The sequence below is a fragment of the Helianthus annuus genome, chromosome 13 (genome assembly GCF_002127325.2).
Source record: "Helianthus annuus cultivar XRQ/B chromosome 13, HanXRQr2.0-SUNRISE, whole genome shotgun sequence".
In the NCBI taxonomy this organism is placed as follows: domain Eukaryota; kingdom Viridiplantae; phylum Streptophyta; class Magnoliopsida; order Asterales; family Asteraceae; genus Helianthus; species Helianthus annuus.
This window is the reverse complement of record NC_035445.2, coordinates 72,182,005-72,190,855: the sequence shown is the minus strand read 5'-3', so window position 1 is coordinate 72,190,855 and position 8,851 is coordinate 72,182,005. Positions and strand designations below refer to the sequence as shown.

The window sequence follows — 8,851 nt, the reverse complement described above, 5'->3', positions numbered from 1 at the left end:
TGACATTATTTTTGGTTCTACTAATGATGTCTTGTGTAGGGAATTCGAGCGCATTATGCAGGATAAATTCGAGATGAGTGCTATGGGGGAAATGACCTTCTTCTTGGGCCTACAAGTACAACAAACGGAGTCTGGGATATTCATCCATCAGACTAAATATGTTGGTGACATCTTGAGCCGGTTCCAGATGTCTGATGCAACGCCCATTGGTACCCCATTGCCAACTAATCACGGAATTACTCCAGACTTGAAGGGAGAAGCTGTTAGCCCTTCAATCTATCGCGCTATGATCGGATCTCTTATGTACCTCACAGCATCAAGGCCAGACATAATGTACCCGACGTGCCTGCTTGCCAGATATCAAGTTAACCCGAAGGCCTCACATCTTGCTGCTGTTAAAAGGATTTTTCGTTATTTGAAGGCGTACCCTGACACCGGTCTGTGGTACCCTAGGGATAATAACTTTGAATTGGTAGCTTTCAGTGATTCTGATTTTGGCGGATGCAAAATCGACGGCAAGTCCACAACGGCTGGATGTCAGTTTTTAGGAAATCGCCTAGTTACATGGCAGTGCAAGAAGCAGACGTGTGTAGCTACATCAACATGCGAAGCTGAATACATTGCTGCCTCAAGTTGTTGCTCCCAAGTTCTTTGGATCCAACAACAGATGCGGGACTACGGTTTTGAATTCCTAACTACTCCTATTTACGTTGATAATTCTGCTGCTTTAGATATCACTAGAAATCCTGTGCAGCATTCAAAGACCAAACACATCGAAATCAAATATCACTTCATACGTGATTGCTTTGAGAAAAGGCTAATCGATGTTGTTAAGGTCCACACCGATGACCAACGTGCCGACTTATTTACCAAAGCTTTTGACAAATCAAGATTTGACTTTTTATTATTGGTAAACGGCATTAAGGTCAAGCAAGAGTAAAACCAACATCGGAAAATCATTTTTGTAAATATCTTTGTGTGTTTTTAAATTTATCTTAGTTTATTGATTTTAGGGGGAGTAAATCCAAAAATCTGAAAATCCAAAAACATCGAAAAATTTCAAAAGCACAAAAACAATAGAAAAACAAAAATGAGTTTCCTGGCGAGCAAAAGAGAAAATGATAGTACATCAGTGGTCTATCCAAACCTCTTTAAACCTTAAATGCAAAACGATAAGCAGCTCTATATAAGATGTATCGGTAGGCTCACAATCATTTTAAAGTGTGCAGGGTGATATAAATCTTAATCGACTGAAGACCAGGTGGGAACCATTCATTGGCATATGGTCTTAGTACCGAAATTTCGTTTGATAGATTGCCGAGGTTCTGAGATATTCGGTCTTTATGCTGCTTATCATCTGGGTATCATGGTTGTATCTTTTACCGAAAAATAACGGGGACGCAAGTCTAGATCTTCCATGATACTATACATACGTGTACATATTGCATACTGCATTCGACCTCAATAAGTGATAAACAATCACATGTCCAAAACAAATAAGTGATAAAATATCACATTTTTCCGGGTGTCAAGTTCGTCTCTCTGCTGTACGGAAGTACTGACCTGTTCACGGACTTGCACCTGTGCCCTCATGCATACGAAAATCAAGTTCCTCATCAATAAGTGATTATATCACAAAGGACTTGTTTTCAAATCAAAATAAGTGAGTATCTCACAATTTATACGGTCAAACAGATGATAATCGGTATACTCACCGGTAAGATGAACTCTCGTGCATACCTTGATACGGGAATGTGTCGTGATGTGGATGAACACCGGTCGGTAAGTATAAATCCTACATTAACGTATCCTCTAAACATGATTACATCTGATAAGTTGAGCTTAAGTGGACAACAATACCGATAATTGTTATAGGATGCTTATCTTAATGTTAACTAACTGAACAACAAGAGTGTTTTGGCATGACCGTACACTGATATGATTCTCTTACCCTCGAAACTCGCAAAAAGAATGTCTGTATATATTTATTTACTGCTTAACTTTTATTATTTCTTTTAAACAGTTTCGTCGTTTGGTGCATATCAGCACGACATTAGCGGTGATGTCGTTTGATAACACTCAAAGGATTTTAAATTGTTGTCTTTTAATTTCAAAAATACCAAAAAGATTTTAGGCTTGTTTTAATATAAACTTTATAAAAGCCAAAAAGATTTTATTTCTGCCTTATTTTCGATCGTACGAGGTTGGAGCTCAAGTCTTCGTTGCCTGAAACCTGAACGAAAACCGAATTGACTAAATCTTCATAAACGGTCAAAAATTTGCATGTTTGAAAGTTAAGACTAAAATTGACAAATTTAAACTTTCAAACTGTCGGACGGTGTTTGATTATGACATGGTCATTCGTGTGTCATGTGTTTATGTTAACTATATTCCAAGCAGTTGTTCTCATTATGCGTTTAGATTTCTTGCATGTGCAGATTCTAAAGGCTGGGAGAACATGGTCGATGACAAGCTTTGGAATGAAGACACGACAAGAAGGCACTCAAGTGATGAAGATGATCGAGTTGCCGCTGGCCATCATCAACACCACAAGGATCTCACTTCATAAAGATAAAGTCTTTTCACGAGCATAACTCAAGGGGGAGCTTATGTTAAGGGGGAGTTTGTCAACACACTTCCTACATGATACGGGTAGTTTGTTGATACACTTTCTACTTTCAAGACGTGAAGACTTTGAAGATCCTCCGACATTGAAGACTTGTAAGGACGTCAGAGTTTTGGGAACTCGAAGACCAAAGACCGTCGAAGTCCAAGACGAGTCTATATTTATTGGAAGACAAAGACAAAGCTACAGCCAAGGGGGAGTTTGTTGGTGCACTTGTGTCTGTACTTTGTCTGTATTCGGTCTGATATAAACGATGTCCTGATTTGTGTTGTAAGTTGACCAAGTCAACCATCCTCCGGTTTGACTTGGACAACAGTTGAAAGATGTTCTGATCGAAGGATAGCCTCGAAGGATACACCTGATCCTTCGAGGTGATCGAAAGATATGGTTCGACCATGGTTCGATCATTAGACCTCGAAGGATGATCCTTCGAGGTCCATGCTGATCTTTCGTGTGAACTATGATCGATAGATGATCCTTCGGACCATCTATCAGATCCTTCGATCCAGAATTTATGGGCTGGGTATATATACCCATGCATGTGTTGAGTTTCGGCAGACAGACAGATAGACACACAGACAGAAAGATACCGAGAGATAGGTTGAGAGCATTCTGTCCAAAACTCACACACACTTAGAGAGTTTATAGAACACTTCTGTAAACATTGAGCTTGTAACCGAACCCTCATTGCATTAATACAAGTTGTGTTAATCGGTGAACTTGTGTGTTTGTTTCTCTACTTGCTACTAACTCGGTTTGCTTGCTAGCTTGGATTCCGCACTCGCTAGTAGGTTTGTATAACAAGGTTTAGGTTCGTAATCCTCCGCGAAAAGGGACCTACATTAACTAATTACTAAACAACCCTCGTACTTGGATGTGAGAGATTAGAACTTCACATATGGTTACACTTATAGTTTATATTTGTCTCAACCCCTAAAATCTCGCATTTTTACTTTCTCTAAGAAACACCTTTTGTTAATTCAATTTGTAAGTGCAGTTTCTGCCGGGTAACTGTCGCTTATCAGTTCTGTGTTGATGTGTGTAAAATGCAACATATAAATTTCATCAAATAAGGCATAAAACTAACCCTTTTTAAGTACTAATGTTGGAAAAAGTGTGTTTTTGTCTTCCTTTTGTATTTTCAGGATTAAATGAGCTCAAATTAACAAAAGAAGAAAAAAGGAAGCTAAATCTAACATAAATACAAGAAAAGGAACAAAAGTGGATTGCCCGACCCCTCGACAGCATCCTCCCAAGCAAAACAGAGAAGGCAGAAGACTGAACACGCCCCGTGCTCAGCGAGCACGGGGCCGTGCCCAAGAAGCAACAGAAAAGACAAACCTGTAGAAGCTTCTAATGCTCACCACGGGGCCGTGTCCAGTGAACACGGGGGCGTGCCCAAAGTACTGCAGGCACATTAATTGTAATTGCGAATTGCAATTAATGAGGAGAGATAGTGTCAGACGGGCACGGGGTCGTGCCCAGCGGACACGGGGCCATGCCCAGCCCTCTGTTCAGACTATAAATAGGAGTGCTTTGGCTCATTGCAACTCATCCCTTAGCACCACCTCTCTCACACTTCATCCACCACCCACCACCATCACAACACCATCATCCACCACCATCATCCATTGTCCATCATAGAGTGTATGAGTTGTCTCGGGATCCAAGATTGATAGTAAGAGTTCTTGACAATCAAGGCCATGTTTGCCTAAGTCTCTTACATCACTTGGTGAAGACAAGTGTTTAGTATAATACTTTTTATTTTTAATCTTTTGCACTTTTTATTTGGTTTTGTATGAATGACTTTAATAACTAGTTGCTTATGTTGAAGGTGACTTTTCCTTATCGTTTGTCCGTGGTGTCTTGGCATTATTTTACTGTCTATATAAAATAAAAGATTTTCACCATTCATATCTCCACGGTCTATATGGAGGTATGTTGGCTACCTGGTCGGGGGTTAAGGGAACGGTTTGGTAAGGGTCTTGCCCTTGTTTAGCGTTTAGAGGTCCTGCAAGGGACCTGGGTCAAATTTAGTAGGACCTCCTTCAATACCCAAAGGTATTGGATGGCGGGGGTCCAAACTCTTTGATCCCCTCATAAGTTAACTATTATTAATACTATAACCCGACTATTTAGGACTGTATCCCTGCTGACTCAGACTACTTAGTCGAGGGTAACGTCACCTCCAAAAGAGGGGCCTACCATAATTTGCATTAATAACTTAATTCATTATCTTTCAATAATCCGACCCTTTAGGATTGTATCCTTGCTGACTCAAACTACTGGGTTGAGGTTAACGTCGCCTTCAAAAGAGGGGCCTACTACAATAACTAAGATAATCTCTTAAACAAGTGCAAAAGTGCAAAAATAATCAAAGGTTATACTAATACACGAGTCGGATCCAAGTGATTCATCTTGTCTATCTGTTTTTATTTTTATTTTATTTTTCAGCATTTACTTAGTTTTATTTTCTTAGTTTAAAAATCTTTTTTCTAACATTTTGATTTGATTAGGCGTTGAGGATAAACCGGTACTAAAAGCTCCTGTGTCCTTGGACGACCTCGGTATCTTACCAACACTATACTACGTCCACGATGGGTGCACTTTCCCATATGTGTGTTTAGTGTTAGTAAATATCGTGTTTTATAAATTTAAAACTTGGCTAAAAGTGTAAAAAGGGCTTAAAATATATATCTAAAACATATATACACTAACACGCATCAAGTTTTTGGCGCCGTTGCCGGGGACACAAGGATTTTAAGAAAGTTAGGAATCTATGGCCTAATCATCTTTTTTATTTTCTTTTTAATTTTTTAGGATTTTCTTAGTTTTTCAGCTTCTGCAGAGCTCAGCACGGGCCGTGCCTGGTCGGACACGGGCCGTGCCCAGCGTGTTACTGGAAGTTTTTAGTTTTCCAAGTTACAGAAGGCTGACCACGGGGCCGTGTCGGTGCAACACGAGGCCGTGTCCAACTCTCCAGCTGGGATCTGGAAAACAATCACTGTAACTCCGACCACGGGCCGTGTTCATTGAGCACGGGGCCGTCGTGAACCTTCTGACCAGCATTCTTTTCTGTTTTTGTTGCAGGACTTGGAACCAGACGCCCACCCTACGTGGTGTATGAGCTCCAGTTCTAATAAGGACTTAAAAGAACCTCTAGAAGAACCCGAACGCTTTCTCAGAAAAAGACTAAAAGCCAAAAACCAAGAGAAGGTTTCGGGAAACCCACTTCCAATGACGGACCAACGTACCCTCATGGATTATCTACGACCCACCGTAGGTAACCTCGGCGCTGCCATCAATGCACCGAATGTTGAAGCCAATAACTTCGAACTTCGGCCGCATTTGATACAGATGCTTCAGAACTCCGCAACCTTCCCTGGGCTTGCGGACGAGGATCCCCATCTACATATTACTAATTTCTTAGAAATATGTGATACCTTTCGGATAAATGGAGCATCAAATGACGCCATCCGCCTCCGAATGTTTCCTTTTTCACTAAAAGACTGAGCAAAAGCTTGGCTTAACGCCCTCCCAGCTGGATCGGTAAACACCTAGGATGAACTAGCCCAAAATTTTCTATATAAGTATTTCCCTCCCGCTAAAACGGCTAAATTAATGACTGAAATTAATACATATTCACAAGAGGACGGGGAATCCTTGTATGAAACTTGGGAAATGTTCAAGGAGCTATTGCGAAAGTGTCCACATCACGACCTTGCGATATGGCAACAAGTGTCCACTTTCTATAATGGGTTGTTGCCACACACAAGGCAAACACTGGACTCTAGCTCCGAGGGACTTTTAGGTAATCGTCGCCCGCATGAAATATATAATCAAATTGAGGAAATTGCTCAAACCAATTTTCAGTGGCACACTCCCCGAGGCAATAAATCCATTGCCCCTGGCGCCCATAAGGTTGATGAAAGCACTTCTTTACAAGCCCAAATCGAGGCCCTTACATCAAAAATAAAAAAAATTGGAAATGACAAAAACGGTCTCGGTTATGGCTTGTGAAGGGTGTGGTGGGCCACATGAAAATTGGAGTTGTATGAAAGAAACAGACGATCAACAAGAATCGGTAAACTACATTGATAATAGACCTAGGCCGTCGGGTCCTCCAACGGGCACCTACAACCAAGGATGGCGAAATCACCCTAACCTTTGTTGGAGAGAACCCGACAATGGTAGTAACCAACAAAACGTAAACCAACGAACAAACTTTCAACAACCAAGAAATGAGTCACAAAATTTCCCTCAACAACAGAGTGGACGAGAAAGGCTTGAAGATACTATATCTCGCCTCATCTCCGACACTGAAAAGAAAAACTCGGATAGATTTCTACAATTAGAATCAAATTTTAGAAATCAACAAGCTAGTATTCAAAACATCGAAAAACAAATAAGTCAACTAGCACAAAATTTCTCCGAGAGACCACAAGGCGCGTTACCAAGCAATACCGAAACAAACCCAAAGGCGCAAGTTCATCTCATAACATTACGGAACCGCACCGTGGGTCCTACGGAAAGCCCGCCGCCTAACGAGGAGATCGTAACACCGCCTTTACAAGAGAAAGGTTCCCCTCCCTCATCAGAGCCTACCAAGACTCCTCGAGTTCCGTACCCTGGTAGGTTAGTCCGACAAAAGACCGATGAGCAATTCGCAAAATTCGAAAGTTTACTAAAACAATTGCATGTCAATATTCCTTTCATTGATGTCCTAACCCAAATGCCTAAATACTCTAAGTTCATGAGGGACTTCCTCACTCATAAAAGGAAAATTGAACCATTGCAATTAGTTAACCTAGGAGAAAAATGCTCTACACTCGTACTCAACAAACTCCCCCAAAAGAAAATCGATCCCGGAAGCTTCATAATCCCTTGCTCAATCGGTGACTCCCCCGTTCGAAATGCACTAGCCGACCTTGGAGCTAGCATTAACCTCATGCCCTCATCAATGTTCAAAAGACTCGGCCTAGGAAAAACGAGTCCTATAAAAATGAGTATACAACTTGCTGATCGATCCGTCAAATTCCCGCAAGGTGTCATTGAAAATATCCTAGTCAGGGATGACAATTTCGTCTACCTGGCCGACTTTGTCATACTTGATATGGAAGAAGACACCGAAGTCCCCCTCATATTAGGGAGACCATTTCTCTCCACCGCACAAGCAGTGGTAGATATGAATGACGGAACACTCACCTTGAAATACGGGGATGATGAAGTAAAGTTCGGGGTTGGGAAGACAATAGAGGACGATGACCCGGTCAATTACATGAAGGTTATTGATTCAAGTTTGGATGATGCTCTCCGACGGTGCAACATGAGATGCAAAACATCCCGCTCAGAAAACATATAACCTTGCCTTGGGTCTAGCCAAGGACCCTTATAAACGTAGCGCACCACGGAGGCAATCCGCGGAACTATCCTTAGTTAAAGTTTAATCTTTTAGTTTTAATATGCAGGAATAAAACAAACTCATGGTGGTCAAGGATGACAAGGGAAACGAGAAACATAAACCCATGCACAAAAACAAGGCCACCCGACAACAATTTCTCCATTACAGTAAGTTCAGCACGGGCCGTGCCCAGCCAACACGGCCTCGTGCTGAACACCCTGCAGACAAATGCCCAGTTCAGGTAACTGAACACGGGCCGTGTTCACCGAACACGCCCCCGTGTCCAGGCTTCTGTTTCTTTTCTTTAATTATTGTTACTGGCACCTGAACACGGGGCCGTCCCCGGTCCCCACGGGGCCGTGTCCAGACTGCCAGTAACATAAATTTTTGCTTTTAAACACAATGTTACACATCCAATCAACCTAAAAATTTATTTTTGGGACACATTGAGGACAATGTGTAATTTAAGTGTGGGGGGATGCTAAAACCTTGAATTTTGCAAGTCCTAATAACAAGCCTTACACAAAACTCTATTGGAACCGCTAATCACCCCAAATTTTTTCAAAATTTTTCTTTCTACTTGTCTAAGTTTAAGTTGGGAATTCTAAGACTAACAAGGTTATATTTTTATAAGTTTACAACCGATAGCGTCGTGAGAAAAAGAACCAACATAAGAAAATTATGAAACGGCATGACAAGCTTAGTTAAAATTCGATTATATATACTCGGTCACATAAAAAAACCCATTCCCACAAAAGTGAGTTTTGAGCCTTTATTGAGCATACAAATATACATCTTTACGCTAAATGCTCATTTTTCGTTTC

The 8,851-nt window shown here is 41.2% G+C and overlaps 1 non-coding gene across 1 annotated transcript; it reads right to left on the bottom strand.

The window, feature by feature from the left end:
• Positions 1 to 6,241: 6,241 nt before the first annotated feature.
• On the bottom strand, positions 6,242 to 6,348 carry LOC118486125. Its single transcript, XR_004877981.1, has one exon. It is a non-coding gene; the product is annotated as a small nucleolar RNA R71 (small nucleolar RNA).
• Positions 6,349 to 8,851: the final 2,503 nt, after the last annotated feature.